Source organism: Tenrec ecaudatus, chromosome 13 (assembly GCF_050624435.1).
Source record: "Tenrec ecaudatus isolate mTenEca1 chromosome 13, mTenEca1.hap1, whole genome shotgun sequence".
NCBI classification, from domain to species: domain Eukaryota; kingdom Metazoa; phylum Chordata; class Mammalia; order Afrosoricida; family Tenrecidae; genus Tenrec; species Tenrec ecaudatus.
The window spans coordinates 98595817-98614788 of record NC_134542.1 but is presented as its reverse complement, the minus strand read 5'-3'; the positions used below and the strand labels follow the sequence as shown (position 1 = coordinate 98614788).

The window sequence follows — 18972 nt, the reverse complement described above, 5'->3', positions numbered from 1 at the left end:
TTTTCACCATTCAAAAACATCAAATAGGTATTTTTAAAATCCAGCAACACCCCATTTCCCAAAGTCTCAAACATGATAGTATTTTTTCTAGCTATCCAAAAACTTATTTTGTTATTTCATTATTTTGCTTTCCTGGAAATTCCCTCTGGTCAAAGATGAGTATAGTTACCTCCTGGACTGTTGAGCTTAAATAACTATATCGGTAAGTAGAGGAAGTCCACTAAAGGGCTATATGTACATGTATATAGTATATCTCAAAATGACTAGATGTGTATGTGCATGTATATGTGGGCATCACGACAGATACAAGGGGGCTTCAAAAGTTCACACAAAGGTTCCATTATTTTTTTTTAAATCATTTTATTGGGAGCTCATACAACCATTATCTTTTAAATCCATTTTTCCACAAAATATGTAAAGCCTCCTGTTTTTTTTTCTCTCACTCTCATCTTGCTCTCTCTCCCTCCCTCCAAGAAAAATGAAAGCTAATTATACGTGGTAAAATGTCTTCCACGGCTGATTTATGGGGTACTTAAAAACTAAGCATGAACAAGTAGAGTAAAAATTCCTTTTTTGAAAAAAAAATTAAGTGCAGTAAAACAGTTGGGAGTGGGGGCCATACCAGACAACCTCTGATTTCCTCTTGCTATCAAGCATAGGTCAGATGTGCCTCCACACTGCAACCTCCTTTTCTTATTCTGACCCCAACCTTCCTCCCACAGAGCTTCTGAGCCATGCTGGCTGTGAGAGTCCCTCAGCCTGGCTGAGAGAACATGTAGACAATAGTCACAATGGAGAAGCTTCGTGGGGAGTTAGCAGGTTCCCAAGAGTCAGGATCTCTAAACTGTAAGCATACAGTTCTGAGTCCACAGCAGCACATCTCCTCAGCCGGCACCCAAGTCTCTGGTCCTCAGCTTTTCAACCACATGGACCCTTGCCTTCTGCCTAGGAGCCGGGAAGCCCTGCTTCTGCTTTGCCCCACAGCCCCACTTTCTCAGCAATGGCCTTTGATTTGTCTCCTGGCTTCCTAGGGTTGGCCCCTGTTCTAGGGCTGCCTCATTTGCTCTGTCTCACAGTTTCTCATGCCTTGCATCTCAGCCTCTCACACTTTAGATAGACATCTCCACCAGGCTCTTCATCCAGTGGCCCTGGCATTTCTCTTTGAGCTGGCTCCTATGCCAAGAGAAATGGCTTCGATGGAAGTGTGGCTCTTGTCTTTCAGCAAGGAAACGCAGGGTGTAACTTAGTTTACAGCTTCTAATAAGGTCAGGATTAAACCTACCTTAATCTTGTCAGTTACTATAGCAGAAAAATCTCTCTAAATGGGAATGTATCCACAGGCATAGGGTCCAGAATTATGACACGTCACGTAAGGATTGTGGCTAGAAAGGCCATATTAATAGACTACCTCTAATTAAGTAATTATTTAAAGAACTACCTATAACTTTGAACACATCTTTGGTACCACCAGTTTCATGGACTCGATCTCCCTTCATGGCGAGTTTTTGCGTGTCCGAGTAGAACCATGTTCCAGAAGATTTTCCATGGCTAGGCTTTGCTTTTGTTTGGGGATATAGATTGCTCTGGATGAACTCAAAGCTACGACCATTTAGTAACAAGGCAGTGCCTTAACCCCGAGATTACCAACAAATACATATTTGCGTAGGCAGTTGCCCTAAGCTGAAGTTCAATGTTATCAATATTAATGCCCTAAAACATATGAGGGGAAAACAAACATATGAGGGAACTTTAGAAAGTTTATGGAAATTTTCTGTTCTCCCTTAATTCCATTCCAAATTGTTTTTTTAATGCTTTAAACATTGTCATTTTTTTCTCACAGGATGGTACAATTTAAAGTTATGTTTTCTAAACCACGTTTCCCTTTAATTCCTACTCATTTCCCTTTTACTCTAAATGAAATCAAACATGATATAAAATTTTAAAATTAGAATTCAAGGGTGAGCATATATATTTAATGTTAATTATATAAACATTCTTATAAGTGTAAAATGAATGTAAAAGACAAAGACTAGTAGATCTGGAATCAGGGTATAATTACTGATTCAGAGGCCTTGAATGATTTTAAACCTAAAACGATGCAGCAAGTAAAAGTTTATTAAAATGATGAGAAATGTAGAGGCTAATGGATTCTGTATTCGACACTAGTCACTTGAAATATTTTAGCATGATATTGGGGATAGCAGGAAGCAAGATATTTCTCTTTAGAATTATTATTCAACAAGAAAAAGCAGTGTCTATGTGGGGCTTAAATTCTTTGTCGTGCATAAAGACAAAGGAAGAGATATATGACTGACTATTCATTTCTAAAAGTTCTTAATTGTATGATAGCCTCACATTTTCCTCCTTTTTTGCAGTAAAAACAGCATGATAGATAGCAAGTACTGAGCACTTACTATGGACTAGGCATTGATTGAGTGCTTTTCTGTGTTGACTTATTTAATTTTCCCATCATCTTTAGGTGATAGATACCGAAATTAATCTTAAATTATAGATGAAGAAATGGAGACACAAAAATAAAGTCAACTTCTTACGATGCAAATTATGGATCCATTCAAATCCAAGCAATCTAATTTCAGAACCATTACCCTGCATTAAAGTGCACAAACACAACATCAACTTAACCTAGCAACCATATAGATACAAAGATTCCATTAAAAATGAAATCCATAGACATCAATAACCTTAAATAAGGTCCCCCTTCCCCCAAAGGTGGTTGTGTATTAGTAGAAGTATTAACAACAGTTGTTCTCTTCAGAATTTGATTCCAATAGTAAAGCAGGGGCGCCACGGTGGGATAGCGGTTAGGAGCCCGACTGCTAAGCACAAGGCCAGCAGTTGGGAGACAGTCCTCCACGCCCACAGGGGATGTCCGATTCCTTTCCACAGGGAGCGAATCGGCTCCATGGCCCAGAGCCTGAGTCTTGAGTAAAGTAGAGAGACCTTTGATACAAACCCTACTTTTAAAATGTGCATCCATTCTGCATCTTGGAGGATCTCTGAAGTATAACTTTTAGAGATAGCACAACTCTTGGAGGAAAGGGGATAAATGATATACATCTATTTAAATGTACTATACTCAGTATTTATATATGCTCTTTCATTAATAAGACATAATGATTGCCCCAGCCAGACAATATCAAGTTAGACTATGCATTTGAAAGAGTGGTTGGTGTATTTTATATTTATGTTTGAGGTTTGTTTTTCTCCCCACTCCCTTTCTTAAATATAGGAAATGCACTGTGTGAAATCCTTGTGATCTAAGTCCTGTATATTTGAACACCCAAACTTAGGTTTCTTAACACATGCGTTAGGTTTTATTTTACCCTCTTGAGATTAAATAATTATGTAGAATTAGCAGTTCACAGTATCTCCTTCCTGATTAGTAGTCTGAGCACAAACTTTATTGTCAGTTGCTTCCTTTGGCTTCCTGCGCCCTTGATGTTCCCGAGAGTTTTGTTGCCAAGATTGTAGGCAGATAAAGCCAGAATTCCCTTTTTTAAGGGCGTGTGAACATCATTCATAGTAAACTGGTGGTCATTTTATTGTCCGTTTTTACGTATGACATGGGGTGGGGTGGTAAATACTCTGAGTTGGTGAATTCAGAAAGTTTTGTTTAATTTCTTTTTCTTCTTAAAAAAAAAAGAACAATAAAAAGCCGGCAACACGATTCCAATCTACCAACACGATTAAGTAGTCCTAATCAGATATTTTAAGATATCAGTTGAGTCTAACAGACACGAAGCCAGAAAATTCAATGTAAGGGCCAAATCACTGTGGGAAATTCCAGACCCCAGCATGGGATGGGAGGAAGAGAGCAGCTCTCCGGGGAGAAGGTGGAGAGGCCAGCAAAGAAGAGGCTGATCCATTTCTCCAAAAGAGGGGAAGTGCCTTTCATTTTGGACCAGAGGAAGGGCCCCAGAGTAAACTCTGCAGCAGATACCTATGGTCGGGTTTGTTTGTTTGGTTTGGTTTTCAATCTTTTCTCAACTTTACTTCCCCAAATCTGTGAAAAATGGGTCTGGTAATGTCCTTGTATGGCCGTGCAAGCATTTCAAAGTAGATAGGTAAAGCCATAGCTCATGGCAGGCACTCGGAAAATAGGAACTCTTCTAATGATCCCCGGGGTCCCCAAGAAGCAGATGGCACCAGAAGAGGGCGTGAACCAAGGACGGTGTCTGAATGAAGATTGGAGAAGGGGATATGTATACGTATATATATATATATATATATATATATATATATATATATATATATATATATATATATATAAAATCTTTGACATCTTACTCCCCAAGTGTAGAGAAGATAGGGGAAAGGAGCCAGAATTGGATATGAGAGTTATAGCTGCAAAAATCTAGCTATGAGCAGCTGGTCTTTCCCCCTGGCGACTCCCCAGGTGAAAATGGCAGCCAGGCCATTCTTGGGCACAGCACATGAGGCAATGAGAGAAGGGAGCCAAGAGATATTTTGATTCTCTGATACCCAGAAGAGCATGCCATTAAGAAAATCTACATGATCAAAAGGATTCCATTTTTAGCCATTAGACAAAACTCGAATTCATTATTCATTCATCATATTTTACTTTCATTAGGATAACTAAAAGTGCACCTGTACAATCATTGATTCCTTAAATCTAGGCTTTGAATTAAAACAACAATCATTTTGTATTTGTGTGATCCTTTCAATAGTAACCTACCTCCATGCTAATCAATTGTAAAATCTAAACTCCATGAGTGTGGGCACCTTGGATAGCTTTTATGGAAAATTGGCACTTTGGACCTTATAAATATCATCTCCTAAATGATCACGAGTTGAAAAAATGAAATTAAAATTTCAAAGAATGAAAGGAAATGGATTTCCCTTTTATATCTTTCATTAACTTGTCATATATATATGTGTGTGTGTGTGTTCTGGGTGAGACCTACAATTGTTTAGACATGGTTTTCCCAACTCTGTAGCCCCTAGTGATTTGTGCATAAAGAGTATTTTTGCAAAGTTACAGGGAAAGGGATAGAAGTGGAATATTGAATTCAGAAAATTTTAAATGTAGAATCTGAAAATGCTTTCATGTTCCCTTTGTGTGAACATTTGCTTGAAAAGCGATCACAATAATGCTAAGAGAAAAGTTCCACAGAGAGATCTTTTAGACTAATCTACACGATGATGAAACAGCCATCCACAACTCCAAGCAGGCTTTGTCCTCAATATCCAATTGTAAACTGATTGGTTAGCCTGCGACACACGTGCCAGGTGACAAGGGCACTAGAATGGTCTGCAATGATTAGGAACGTTGCTTTTTAGGAAATTGTTCATTCTGAGATGGTTTGTATTGCTTCCCATTTGGTGCTCCCTTGCCTTCCCTACACTGACACCAACTCCTCCTAAGTAATTCGGACTCTCAGAAAGGCTTTGGCTAGGAAGCTTCTGGAAGTTTAAACATCTCTAGTGGTGGCAGGGAGGGAGAGACAAGCTAGAAGTCAGTGGAAATAGGAGAGAGCAGAGAACTGGCGCAGACCATTGTGCAGCGTGGGCAGCGCCGTGAATGCTCGGCAAGGAGAAGTGATATTTGTCAGAAATATGTAGACGGCGAGATTAAGTCAGGCATGGCCCCGATGTTGACATTTGATGAAACTAGATAGTGGATACACAGTAATCATTATGATCATTGTTAGTTCACCCTTTCGCTATGTTTGAAGAGTTTCATAATTGAACACTTGTCTGAGTGCATATTCAAACCAACGGTGACTCACAGTGACCCTATGGGACGCAGGAGAAGCGGCTCTGGGGGTTTGCAGGCCTGTGACTCTTTGGGGCACAGAAAAGTCCACCTCCCTCCCTCAGAGTGGCTGACGATTTTGAACTGCTGACTCTGCAGTTGGCAGCCCAAGTCAGATATTGCCGCTATTGATAATTCAATAAAGGAATGTTTTCTGATTACATCTTTTAAAAAATGTTTTATGGTGAATTAGGTGAAGGTTTGCAGAGCAGATCAGTTGTTCACTCCAAAATCCTTACAAATTTTGTTTAATTTCATTGATAGCAATCCCTGAAATGAAACATCATTTATCCTACTTCCTCTCTCTGTTTTCACTTTCCATTACTTCTTCTTTCCCAGCCCTTGTGAACTTTGTCCTAGGGCAAATGCATCTTGAAATTTAAAATAAAATTTCTGAATATTCATTAAATTATTGCCTCTATAAAAATAAACATTGAAAACTCCTCCCTTTCTTCCAAAAAACAATATTTTTTGTTCTTGTGACCATTTTGACTTTCCTGGTAACTATGTAATTAAGAAAATATGTAACATGTTTAATATTTATCCAAAATGGAAAAGTCACACTAGTTCCATGGATAAATATGTAATTAGCAATTGTTTAAAACACATATTGAGAATCCTATTCAGGAGACTCATATAAATACTTTTTAAAAAATTTCTTCTTCTTAAGAGTTTTGTATGCAGCAATATAATCTTGCCAATGAATAAAAGTAATAAGATGAACAAGCCATCTGCCAAGAAAATTAAGAAAAACAACAATAATAACATTGCACAAGTAAATGATATTGAGCTATGTTGAAACAAAAATGATGTTACCTGAAAGCAACGGAGACATTCATAATATTTTGGTAAAATGGTATAGGTTACCTCGAGTCAAATTATTGGAAATTTAGGGTATCAATTTGGATAAGATGCTTAATTACTTGATTCTTTTTTCTTCCCTTGTAATAAATGTTGCCACCTTAGCAACAGCTTCGTTCAATATCCACTTGAGAAAAATAAATATTTGAACTAAATTTTGAGAATAAAAGTAATTATATTTCAGTATTGTCATAAGACAAACATCCAAGGAATAGTTGAACATCAATTCTCTCAAGTACTGCCCATGTATTAGAGGGGACTTTTATTTTTCAGAACTTCTAGTTAATGAGAAGAATTTCTTTTGATTGAATGCAAATGTATATTGTTAAAGCTGGAGAAGTTCAATATCATGAGAAAAAAAGAAAGTTAAGATTAAGCAGAGTTGTTAATCAGGTGTCCAAGTTAATTTGTTAAAAATATTATTATTCACAAAGGTTCCAGGACTTCATTGTGGCCCCATGTGATGTCAGAGATTGCTTCCACATGTGTTTCCAAGACACTTAGTAGCAATACCAAATTTCCTAGGACTTGTAGATTGCAGTCTCATCAAAATATTCAATTCTCAATGAATAGTTTGCTTTAAAAAACCAACTTAGTTATGAATTTAGCAGAAACAATGCTCTGATCAATCTTTCCCTTCTCAGTTGAGGAGTTGGTCCTGTCCTGACTGTGGGCATCCCCTTCTCAGTTAAGGAGCTGGTCCTGTCCTGACTGTGGGCATCCCCTTCTCAGTTAAGGAGCTGGTCCTGTCCTGACTGTGGGCATCCCCTTCTCAGTTAAGGAGCTGGTCCTGTCCTGACTGTGGGCATCCCTTTCTCAGTTAAGGAGTTGGTCCTTTCCTGACTGTGGGCATCCCCTTCTCAGTTAAGGAGTTGGTCCTGTCCTGACTGTGGGCATCCCCTTCTCAGTTAAGGAGTTGGTCCTGTCCTGACTGTGGGCATCCCCTTCTCAGTTGAGGAGTTGATCCTGTCCTGACTGTGGGCATCCCCTTCTCAGTTGAGGAGTTGGTCCTGTCCTGACTGTGGGCATCCCCTTCTCAGTTAAGGAGTTGGTCCTGTCCTGACTGTGGGCATCCCCTTCTCAGTTGAGGAGTTGATCCTGTCCTGACTGTGGGCATGCCCTTCTCAGTTGAGGAGTTGGTCCTGTCCTGACTGTGGCCATCCCCTTCTCAGTTGAGGAGTTGGTCCTGTCCTGACTGTGGGCATGCCCTTCTCAGTTAAGGAGCTGGTCCTGTCCTGACTGTGGGCATCCCCTTCTCAGTTGAGGAGTTGGTCCTGTCCTGACTGTGGGCATCCCCTTCTCAGTTGAGGAGTTGGTCCTGTCCTGACTGTGGGCATCCCCTTCTCAGTTGAGGAGTTGGTCCTGTCCCTGACTGTGGGCATCCCCTTCTCAGTTAAGGAGCTGGTCCTGTCCTGACTGTGGGCATCCCCTTCTCAGTTAAGGAGTTGGTCCTGTCCTGACTGTGGGCATCCCCTTCTCAGTTAAGGAGTTGGTCCTGTCCTGACTGTGGGCATCCCCTTCTCAGTTAAGGAGTTGGTCCTGTCCTGACTGTGGGCATCCCCTTCTCAGTTAAGGAGTTGGTCCTGTCCCTGACTGTGGGCATCCCCTTCTCAGTTAAGGAGCTGGTCCTGTCCTGACTATGGGCATCCCCTTCTGGTCCTGTTCTGACTGTGGGCATCCCCTTCTCAGTTAAGGAGTTGGTCCTGTCCTGACTGTGGGCATCCCCTTCTCAGTTAAGGAGTTGGTCCTGTCCCTGACTGTGGGCATCCCCTTCTCAGTTAAGGAGCTGGTCCTGTCCTGACTGTGGGCATCCCCTTCTGGTACTGTTCTGACTGTGGGCATCCCCTTCTCAGTTAAGGAGTTGGTCCTGTCCTGACTGTGGGCATCCCCTTCTCAGTTAAGGAGTTGGTCCTGTCCTGACTGTGGGCATCCCCTTCTCAGTTAAGGAGTTGGTCCTGTCCTGACTGTGGGCATCCCCTTCTCAGTTGAGGAGTTGGTCCTGTCCTGACTGTGGGCATCCCCTTCTCAGTTGAGGAGTTGGTCCTGTCCTGACTGTGGCCATCCCCTTCTCAGTTAAGGAGTTGGTCCTGTCCTGACTGTGGGCATCCCCTTCTTGGTTGCGGAGTTGGTCCTGTCCCTGACTGTGGGCATCCCCTTCTCAGTTAAGGAGTTGGTCCTGTCCTGACTGTGGCCATCCCCTTCTCAGTTGAGGAGTTGGTCCTGTCCTGACTGTGGCCATCCCCTTCTCAGTTGAGGAGTTGGTCCTGTGTTGACTGTGGCCATCCCCTTCTCAGTTGAGCAGTTGGTCCTGTCCTGACTGTGGGCATCCCCTTCTCAGTTGAGGAGTTGGTCCTGTCCTGACTGTGGGCATCCATTGTGATGGATCTTATAGCATCAGCTACTCTGAAAGCCTCATTGGAACACTAGACCACCCATCTTCCTCCAGAGGCTGGCAGTAGCACCATGACTTTATTTCACCTTGGATGAACTTCACTTCATCCGTTTCTGATTCATTAGGTCAAATGCCAGCTTTCTTTCAATAACAGGTCAAATCTAGAGGACTCTGCTACACACAAACCATATTTTCTACTACAGATCACAAGCCACATTTTCTTATACACCACTGCGATTAGACAAATAGTGAAAAATGCTCTTTGATCTTCTGTTTTACTCCAAAGCTCTAGAATAGTATCTAGTACCATTTTAAAAAGAAAATTGGGCATATACTATTTATATATAATTGCCACATCAAGTTCAAAGTACATTATGTAAGCATGCTATTTAAGACATTTTTTAATAGGTAGTAGATTCCTGTCCAGAGGAAAAAACATTAATTTGAAGGGAAGTAATCATTTCTTTCTGTATGCAAGATTTGTTTAATTTATTCCTTATTTCTGGAACATATATACTTTATACAAAATTCGAAATGAAAGTAATTTGATTTTTTATATAATTACTTTAGTTTTCAAGATAGGCCCAATGATGTGTTTAGGAAAAATATTTAATTATAAAAAATATATAACCTACAAGATTTTCTTGGTAGGGTATACCTGTTACTAGTAGATAGCATATCCATGTAAGCAGAATCAGGATTTGATTTCCCCAAATTATGATATGTACCCAAATATATCATATATTTTAATTCAAATTCAGCAAAGTATATGTGACACATGCCATTAGGATACTTACCTTCTTTCAAGAAATTGTTAATTCAAGATTTGAGAAAGATAAATGAGCTTCCTCTGATTTAAATAATACGTGAGGCCAAATATATGTCTGTTACCTGATTTCCTTAAAGTAAATAAATATACCTTATTTGTATGTAAAAATAATTGACTTAATAAAATAAAAAGAAAAACAAGAGTTGTAGGGATCAAGTAGAAATTATAGAATTACCATCACCTGTGTCGCTTTGAAATTGAAAAATTAAAAGTTAGGAAATATTTATGACCAAATAATTCTATGAGAATGACTCATCAAAGGTTCACTGTAGAAAGTGCTGTGTGACTTGGCTCCATCTCATTTCCCCCTCCATCGCTCCTTGACGTATAAGGAACATTTCAGGGAATGCTTATAATTCCTGATAAGTGCCATTATATGATGACCTTTACCTTAAACCAAGCACTTTATCTTTAGGACTCAGTTCAGGCTATGCCTTCTCCAGAAACATTTAGTGGGTTAGGTATTTATTTTGAGGTTTGCTATAATTCTCAATGCAACTCTTGGTCATTAAAATGGAAAATTATAAGACAATAACCTGTTTATTTATTTGTTCATTTTGGTCTATCTACTTGAAAGCCATCCTCTGAAAAGAACTCAGTCCAATTCATCTTTATATTTTTATTTATCAGCGTATCTTGAGGTTTGAGAGAGTTGAACATGTACAGTGTTAAAAAGTTCAAAATGATTGAATGGTATTCCCCAAATGATTACCAGCAATATTTTAGAATTCTGTAATAAAAATGAAGAGAGCATTCCTAATACTTGGTAAAGTAAAGCACTAAATTATTACTGCTTTCTAACTACTCATAATGGATAAATATTTCAGTTGACAATTTATATGGCATTCTTGCTTTTTCCATAAACAATAAAGCTGAAATCAATGATGAATTTTCTACAGATCCTATGTACAGTACCTAACAAGAATCACATGCAAATATGTGCTTTTTCACATATGAAAGGTAAAATTGACTGCGAGGACATTGGCAGAGAAAGAGTAAATTCTAACTGCTTTACTTAAAGATATTGTTGTCTCTATATGTTTTGAGTTCAGGAAAGCTTTCTCTTTTCCATTCAACACCCTATTTTATTTGAGAAAATAACTCTAATTTCTATTTACTCATCAGGCTCTCCTTTGAGCTTCCTCTTTGCATTTTCAGAAATCTTTTGAGTCAAGAACAGAGAGAAGGCCTGTAATTCCCATTATGTAACAGTGATGGTGAGGGTCTCTAAGAAAGCGCTCTCACTTAAATTCGACAATTTATCTTTCTACTTGATCTCTCTGGGGTCTACTCTCCACTGTCCTGGCTATACAGAAACTCCCAGACAAAGTTCATGATTAAAGAGTTTATTAAGGAGTTAACAAGTTGCATTGTCAGTGAAAAAAATGCTCCGAGTAGTTGTTTACCAGTATATGTTAGAAAGTTTCCGGTCTAATAAGCGCCCAAAGAGGCATACCACTTTGATGAAAACTTCCACCTCAAAGCTTTCAGCTCAGGCTCCCTGGGTCAGTAAACCCTGCTCCCTGAATTAAGTGCCCAGACACACCCCACCCTAGCCAACATCAGCTCCCCTTTCTTGAGTCAGTAAGTCCAACTTCCCCAATTAAGTCCCCATGGGCACCTCACTCAGCAAGCCAGCCTCCTGCGAAAAAGCCCTCAACTTGCTCCACGCTTTGAGAAATCCATTACTCAGTTCCATGTTCTGTCTCCTGGAGCTCTTGCTCCCCCTCTGATGCCTTATCTGTCTTCCGGATCCAGAATCTTCACTGCACAGGGATCTCGGGTCCAGGAGACATGCTCCGCTTCTGGCTCTTGCTAGTGATGAAATCTCTCCTTCTTCTTAGGGAATTCATTATTTACACAGTTGGATGCTATACCAAGCAGTCCCATTCCTGATTAAGTAGAATCCAGCCAGTGTCTTCCCCAACCTTCTTACCAGGCCCGTGCATGGTGGTAGTTCAAGGCTTTGGCTGGGAGACGCACACTAAATAATTCACTGCCCCTGCATTAAAGATAGTTTTCTCTGGAGTCAGAGTATTTTTTGAAAACCCAACTTAAAATAAAGTTAGAAAAGTGTTCCCCTTCATAGACCCTTTCAGAAGCTTGTATGGGACTATGTAAGAATTCTACCTTGCAGGGCTGGATAGGGCAGAGGTTGTACACTGGTACATATGGGGGCTGGAGGCACAGGGAATCCAGGGTGGATGATACCTTCAGAACCAGGGGTGAGAGGGGCGATGCTGGGAGAGTGGAGGGTGAGTGGGTTGGAAAGGGGGAACTGATTACAAGGATCCACATGTGACCTCCTCCCTGGGGGAGGGACGGCAGAGAAGGGAAGGGGAGGGAGACTCTGGATAGGGCAAGATATGACAAAATAACGATGTATAAAATAACCAAGGGCACATGAGGGAGGGGGGAGCGGGGAGGGAGAGGGAAAAAAAGAGGACCTGATGCAAAGGGCTTAAGTGGAGAGCAAATGCTTTGAGAATGATTGGGGCAGGGAATGTATGGATGTGCTTTATACAATTGATGTATGTATATGTATGGATTGTGATAAGAATTGTATGAGCCCCTAATAAAATGTAAAAAAAAAGTAATACAAAAAAAAAGATGCACAAATGGCTACCAGGCAAAAAAAAAAAAAGATATTTAGAGTGTAGCATCAGGAAATCTGAGTACAAGACTGCAAGTTCTACATAATGGTAAAGGAGACTGCCTATGCAATATGAGATAGCATTAATATAGATATGTATATGAGCAAAGGAGATAAACGATGCATCAGAACTAAGGATAATGTAAAATGCATCTAAAATTAATGTTATTACCTCAAACAGTCTGAAACCTAGTGGTGATCAATGTTGAATGGTTGGATGAATGGAGAAATAAATTACTAAATGAATAAATGGAGGTCTTGAAGAGAACACAATTAATATATGATTGCATAAAAAGAGAAAAAAGTTGAAATGTGATATAATATAAATATTGGACCAGTGATGTTTATGTGGATTTGTATAGCAAGAACGCATGCTGGTTTCTGATTTAAATAGTTGCCAAAATTCAGAATAAATAAATGATTGATTTATCCAAGACTAAAAAAATCATTATATTTGCATTGACTTAGGGTATCATATATACTTCTACCTTTAATTTCCTAAAGGGATTCTAAGTGTTGTGAGAAATAAATGCTTGGCTTGACTGTTCCTGAGTGTGAGGGTGATGTTACAGCAACCTCTGGAGATTATTCTCAAGTGCCTTTTCTGTTTATGTAAAATTAGAAAAATGATAATGTGGCAGAATTTTGACTGAGAAAATGATATAACTTCAGTTTGAAGAAGGAACAATTTTGTATATAAAATATATATCTGTGTGTATATATATACATATATATTTGAGTAAAATATTTAAAGTATCTGGTAATAAATAGAGGACTTTTGCTGGCTGAAGTGAAAACAATAAACCTCATGCTTATCCAGGTGCTAGCGGCCTGTCCTTAACACAGCACACTGTTAGCTGGCTAGCAAACAAGTCTGGACACACATCTTGTCCATTCAATCTGAATGCACAAACTAGGATAATTTGAAAAGACGATGCTAACTGACCAAGACTTGTTTAAATTTACGTAAACTTGGATCACCCAAGCAGTTGACTGCCAGACCCTGGAAGGCATAAACTGTCACCGTTTGATGATTGGACCAGGGTCCCCCATTACTTAGAACCGAACTTGGAACCTGGTGTTGTCAGAGTAACATGCGGGGAGTGAGTAATCCTGGACTGAGTGAAGAGGATGGGGGCCCTGGAAAGAGCACAGTTAAGAGTGGGGAGCAGGAAAGCCCGGAAAGGTTGACTAGCAAAGCCCTGGTCTCTTAGATGTGTGTTTAGCAGCCTTCAGAAACAGACGCTGAGATAAGAATTTCAGTGCTGCTAGTGTCTTCGATAAATGGCCCTAGTAACGATGGTAGGGTAGCAGAGAGGAAAGCCAGGGAAACTAAAACAGCCAATAAAGAAAGTTTTGATAGGTGGAGCTTAACCTGCGGTGGAAATCTGAGTGTTTCCTAGAAAGGAGAAGCACCAGAGAACACCCTGAATACATGAGGATAGGTTAAAAAATAAAAAATCAAAGCCTTGGTATATGATATGCTCAGAGAACAGTAGTCGATTACTGACTCTATGGTTACATAAGTGCATTGGGGATTCAACTGGAGCTGAGTTTGGAAGTCAACAGGTAACCACTGGCAAAAGGTCTTCCATGAATGCTAAGAAATACGGGCTTTATCCTCGAGGCATCTAATGAAGGACTCAAGGAACCCTGTTGACTCTGTGGTTACCAAACACAAGGTCAGCGATTCAAACCCACCAGCTGCTCCACAGGAGAAAGATGAGGCTGTCTGCTCCCCTTAAGGACACTGCCTCCCAAACCCAGGAGCCATTCTGCTCTGCCCTAGAACCACTGCCAGTCAGAAGCCACTCAATACCAGCAAGTTTGCTAATGCCTTTGGTGTAACGTGGGGCTTTTATGCAGGCTGAAGGCCATCGCAATCGGAGTTGTAGAGTCATTCTGTGGCACCAACTTGAAACAAGGCAAAGAGCTGGCTAGTACACACAAGTGAGAGATTAAGGGTGAGGGGATCAATTGAGAAACTCATGGAGAACCAAGTGTCAGATCATGCAGATCTATTCTAACCTAATCCTTAGGATTGGGAGAAGAGTGGAAGTTCTATAGATTTCTAAGGGAGATTTTATAGGTTTTATTACATGTATTAGAATACATTGCAGTTCTTAAGTAACCACTATGCTGTAGTTTGTAAAAAAAACATCATGGTGTGTGTGTGTGTGTGTGTGTGTGTGTGTGTGTGTGAAATATTGGCTGCTATTTTATGAAATTTGGCTAAAATATGTGCCGATAGATAACTAGTACATTGAATTAATTTGTGAAATTCCCCCTACACCAAAAATATTTGTAGTTTTTTTTAACAATAAACGCAGATTTCTCTCTTAAGAAGTAGAGATCACATGTCACTGTAGCGATCAGGTGCCACTGAGTTCTAACTTAAAGAGAACCCTATAAAATAATCAAAACACCACCCAGCCCTGCACTGTGCTCACAGTCATTGCTGGATCTGAGGCCATTTTTACTAAAATACATATAGATGGTTATTATCATACTGGTTATGACATAACACAGTATAATTTTGAAAGGTAAATGCTTATTTACTATCTCAATTACAAACAACTCTCTTCTTATGTATCTTTGGCCTTCTTCCACCTCCAAGTCTTATATTCTAGACTGCCAAAGTAAAAAAGTCAATACTTCCAACAGTAAAATGACAAAAATAACAATAATAACAAGAGCAAAAGTGTTCTAACAAAAACGTGCCGTCACCAAGAGAAACAAACAATAACCCAAACTCAAGGAAACTCCCTGGGAATAACCCACGAATGCCCTGAATATACTCATGTGCAAAACCCACCTCAAATGGTGACCCTTTGTCTTCCACTTAACCCTTGTTCTGGGAAGAAACAACTAGCCTTGCTTTTGCTGTTACTTCTCGAAGTCCAAAAGTAGTCGTCCGTGATTGCTTAAAGGTTTGCTATTTTGGGGTTGGTTTTGTATTTTTTGCGCTTTTCTTTAGAGTTGATTTAATTTCCCTTAGCTATTTCCGGTTAGTTGCCATCATTATTCAGGAGACACTCCGAGCTCGTTTACTCGTGGAGTGAACTTCTCCTTCAAAACAAGGTCACTGCCATCAAGTCCGCGCAGCCTCAGAGCCACTCTGCAGGACAGGATAGAATCGCCACCGTCTGAGACTGTAACTGTTCACAGGCAGAGAAATACCCCATCTTCCTCCCACAGAGTGATGGGGCTTTCGAACACCTGATCTGGCAGAGCAAAGCCCAACACATACATACCAAACTCATCAGGGCCTATCAAGTCAAATGGCTTTGAAATGTCACACCAGAAAAGAAGTTGAGAATTCAGATACCCAATATAGAGTATATATTCAAAATAAGTCTGATGACTCCTCTTCATAGATTTCCTTTAGTAGGAGCAGCTGAGCATTTCTATTTTTACAATGAAAGATCTTTGCTTTGTGTCCACCTTTATCTCTTGTAGGAAATGGAAACCGAAATAGATGAAAGATAACCCTTTTCTAGTAAAATTGTGGTCACAAAGGTACCACCCAAACCTAGTCTTTCCAAAAATGTGGTGGACCCTACAGAGGCAAATTACAAGAATTTCCTCAAAATTTTATAAGTTTTTTTTCACTATTTAGTTATATTACTTTAAGACAACTTACATAAGAATAACTCATCATCTCTTTTTTCCTAGTCACTACCTGGGTTCGTTTTTGAGATTCCACACTTTATTTTTAAATTGGGCATAACTGATTTCCACAGTTGGGCTTGGCTAAGAACTCACAGAATTCTTGCTTAACTCATTTTTACTGAACAAACCTCAGAATTGTGTCAAGGGCCATTAGATATTAATCACATGTGAGTGGGATCATTAACATTTCCTTTCCTCTCTAAAACTACCGGTCATAATGGAATCATCAGAAGTGAACTCACTTAATAACTTTTACAATTATATAAAAACAACCATTTTCATATGCCTCACAAGTAGCTTTTAACCTAAAGACCACATTGGGATACTGAATGTATTATATTGTTTTATTATAGATGGAACTTGTGAATTCAAAGAAAATGTTCTCTGACTCAAACCTCATGGAAGTTATCCTTTTCAGTCTGAATGGTCTTAACTGTTTAACAGTTTGTAGTTTACTGTTATTGCTTTTATAGCAAGTAGAGACGTGCTACTGCAAAATAAATTTCAGTATCCTCTCACAATTTTAACTTTCATACATTGACTTTTAACATTCCTTAATCTCTTAATTTGATAGCAAGTTAGAGAAGACAGGCAATATTTTCTATTGCAGTTAGAAACACTTATCAGGGGCATTTAAAGTGAGTCAGGTAAGGGGACAGACTAAATCAGAAATAACTCTTCTAAATGATTATTGCCTTTCCCCTTCATTTTCTTGTAACCACTTCTCATCTTTGACTTTGAAACCCAACAGTTTAAACTTGGTTCTTATTTCAGTGGGCTAATCCCCTTTCATAAATCATGCTCAAGAGCTGAAATAATTTGCACATCATTTAAAGAGTATTTGCTTTGAAATATTCACCTCAAGCCCTTTTGTATATCCTTTCTCTCTAAAGATTTGTAGTATTTGTTTTGTTCTCTGAGGTATAAAAGACCTGGATAAACTTTATTCCTGTTGTTTCAAGATTAGTTCATGAAAATGCATATTAATTCAGCAGGGACGGAAGAACCCTCGGCAAAGACGATCAGACATGGCCCCCTCGGGAACAGCAGAGTACAAAATGTCAGTCTTCCAATCTCCTTGGAGTTGTTCAAAAGAGCACGAGGGATTTAAATTTCCAGAATATGTCTACAAATGTATTTTCTTTGTTGTGGAAAACAGGAGCTACACTGATTATTTTCCCCAAGAAGATTGATTCTAATTTGTACTTGAACCAAAATTAAGCTATCTACCATATAACTCCTCAAGAAGACACAGTGAAACCGCCATAGAAAAGGCAATTTTTACTCTTACAAAATTATAAACCTGTCACATCGTGAATTTTTTACTGGCTTATTCTTAGACTTCAATTTGAAAAATCACATTTCACAGTATAACAAATATATCTTTTCCCCCTTAAAACATGGAATCGAAAGAAGCTCAGATAATCAGAAGTACATGTATACAGGTAAAGCTCAGTTATATTTTTCCGTTTATGAGGTCAGATTTTACAGTTAACTGGTAAACCCATGAGATCTACAGATTCCCCAAATAATAAATCTGTTTTATATGTTGAGATGCGCCCTGTTCTCTTCTTAAACTGAAAATGACCATAAATGTTTGGCACTTAAGGGCTTACCCGGAAATGACTAAGTGGATCCAGAGGTAATAAATCACTCGTATGGATCCAGCCACCCCACACTCTTGTTCCACTTCTGTTCTTCAAAAACGAAGTAATAGACATTTCCACAGTCCTCGGGGCGCCAACTTTGCACCATTAGGAAAATCTGCAAGTAGCTTGATTTATCTTCTTCACTCAGTTAGCTACGGCCCAACTAAGTAAAAATCAGCAGGAATGAACTTGACTTGTTAAACTTTTTTAATAGGGAGACTCAACAATTACAACTTTCCTCTATTGCTACTTCAATTTACATCGGCTGTGAAGCCCCTGGTGAAAAATATTCAGATGAGATCTCAAATTATAGGTGCATGGCTGGATGATGCTGACTCTGAGCTTGCGTTATACAGAGAGGACTGTCTGCTGTTTGCAATTAATCCAGTCACAATTCGCTTGGTACTTTGGGAGAAATGTGGAAGAAATAGCCATTTTATAAGTTATAAACTCCTAATTTACCCTAAATTAGAGACACTATTAATCGGACACTTAGATATAGATAGGATCTGCTTATTGTGGAGACTCATCTTTTCCTGATGGTGAAATCAATTAAATATTTAGGATGTGGAATACCTTCCAGGTTGGATAATGCAGTTCATTTAAATTATGGCCCTCCAATCTGAAACATTAAAGGGGATCTTAACGGATGGAAGCACATTACTGTCTCTTGGATTGGGCGCATTAACACTTTAAAAATGAATGCGCTTCCCAGGATTTCCTATTTGTTCCACCAGCTGCCTGTCGAAGTGCCAGATAAACAGTTTAAGGATAAGTATGTAAAAGATGCATGTGTAACATGTGGTGTGCCGAGGTGTCCCCTCATACGAATAGGACCCAACTGTGGTCTTTTGGGTGTTCTTCTTGATGCATAGCAATAAAAAATAAAATGAGAGAGCTAATTTAACCAGGGAGGGGGGATGATAGGAAAAATAAGAAGACAAGCAGTTAGACCACCCTCGATTCTGTGTATTTCTAATCCATTATAATTTCTTTATTTAAGGTACCTAAAGATAATAAATAAATAGTTGTAAAGATTAAAGCATTTGACTGCTCTCTTAAGGTTTGAACTCACCGTTTGTTCCACAGGATTGAGATGCGACTGTTTATTTATGTAAA

The 18972-nt window shown here is 39.3% G+C and overlaps 1 protein-coding gene across 1 annotated transcript in view; it reads left to right on the top strand.

Moving 5' to 3' along the window:
- ARHGAP15 (Rho GTPase activating protein 15) overlaps positions 1 to 18972 on the top strand; it is a 751376-nt gene that overhangs the window by 357362 nt on the left and 375042 nt on the right. The window lies entirely within an intron of this gene.